Source organism: Aplysia californica, unplaced genomic scaffold, assembly GCF_000002075.1.
Source record: "Aplysia californica isolate F4 #8 unplaced genomic scaffold, AplCal3.0 scaffold00566, whole genome shotgun sequence".
Lineage (NCBI taxonomy): Eukaryota > Metazoa > Mollusca > Gastropoda > Aplysiida > Aplysiidae > Aplysia > Aplysia californica.
The window spans coordinates 246,930-248,633 of NW_004797836.1; the positions used below are offsets into that span (position 1 = coordinate 246,930).

The 1,704-nt window shown below is 38.6% G+C and overlaps 1 long non-coding RNA gene across 1 annotated transcript in view; it reads right to left on the reverse strand.

Annotated features, from left to right (window-relative positions):
- Positions 1-830: 830 nt before the first annotated feature.
- LOC118478441 overlaps positions 831-1,704 on the reverse strand; it is a 6,338-nt gene continuing 5,464 nt past the window's right edge. The window contains exon 2 of the long non-coding RNA XR_004859046.1: positions 831-1,548. This is a non-coding gene — a long non-coding RNA (uncharacterized LOC118478441). The remainder of the gene's footprint in view (positions 1,549-1,704) is intronic.

Genomic DNA, 1,704 nt, shown 5'->3' on the forward strand with positions numbered 1-1,704 from the left:
GGTAAATGAACCGGCTTTGAGATGATATCAATATGTGAGGAAGCGTGGTGGAATCAAGCTCTCGTCAAAATAATCAAAGTGAAGAAACATGCATTTTTCTGCAGGTTGGTGAATTTTTTTCAAATTTTTGTTTTTAGTCTCAACACCTTTCATACCCATTAAAAAACTCATTTCTGTGTGGATTTTTCTATTAAAAAAACGTTGATTAAAGGCACAAAAAAAATGTAACTTTTCAGTTACCACAGACTCTTAAGCTAAGGAAATAACTCATCATTTGAGGCCATTTCCTCACTAATTTTAGCTCTGAAAGCAAGCGACCCCCACCTACTTCTTTTGCAAATATCTCGACTTGTATTTAAGATACATGGATATTTTTTTCATCCAAGTAAAGACAATTGGATAAGCTTTAAGATGATACAATAACTCTAAATGCCCAAAAATTGACGAGAGCCTGATTCCACCACGCTGCCTCACATATACCCATTATGCTAAAAAATTGAGGAGCGCCTGATTCCACCGCGTCGTGACGCAAATGAGAAAGGTGCACCATTGCGAAAGTGGAATGTACTCAGTTGCTCGAAAACGATAATTTGAGCATATGTGGCCTAAATAAAGTTCCGAGGGGGAGAGGGGACGGGCGTATTCTGGTCATATGTTAAAAGCTCAGCACTGGCTTCGAGCTGAAAATAGAATCTAATATAAAGTTCTACAAACTAGTATAGATGAGCCAAGCTCAAAAGGAGACAAAATGTTTCCATTTTTTAGAATGGCTTATTCAGCACCAACATTGCTTCTATTTAAAAGAGAAATGAGTGCTCCACCAGAACTGAGAAGTTTTGGGATCGTTTTTATTCACCTTTCGCGAGAAAACAACCAAATGCGTGCCTATGTAGACGGTGTCTCGTGTGACAGGTGACACAATAGTTTCCTTCCAAAAGAAAATTTGAGCATGCACACAGAGGTTTTTCTTGCATGAGATTATTGATTATTTTCTTTTATGTATAATCAACGAACAAATGCCAAGTTGACTGAAAACTTAACAATATAATTGGGTTTGGGTGTGCATATTCGTGGTCATCAGTCACACGAGACACCGTATAGATTTCGTCAATATTGCTATCCGTTCCTACTTTGTCATTCATACTTGATCTGGTCTGTACAAACTTAGGCAAAGGAGCAGTTTGCCCATTCCTATCCCACATCATAATAAACTTGATGATTCTTAACAACGGACACTGGAAGTGTCTCATGTGACACCACTATAATGACAAGCGTAACCACACGAAGAACAACAGCCAATTTGTAAATATAACAACAAAAAAAGAACTTTTTACTAAAGGGAAAAGGAGCAAACAAACATACCAATGACAAACTAGCATTCAATACAGTCACGAAAATAGAACATTGTAGTCGGGGATACGATTTTGTGTGTGTGTGTGTGCCGGAAAGCAGGTGAATACCAGATAGGAAACTAAAGTGTACCGCCTGCATGGTTTAGCATTTGTCAGTGGGGTGGTTTCGATGGCTTGGGCTGCCAAACACGTAGCTCTGCAAAACAAGAATCAGTGAAATGTTATTCACAGGAACCATAGAATGTCCCATTAAAAAAATGAAATAAAAAATAGGGTGACCTTATTTAGGCCACATATGGCCTAAATAAACTAAACCCCCCTCCCTTACCTTATTTGGGCCACAGGTGGCCTA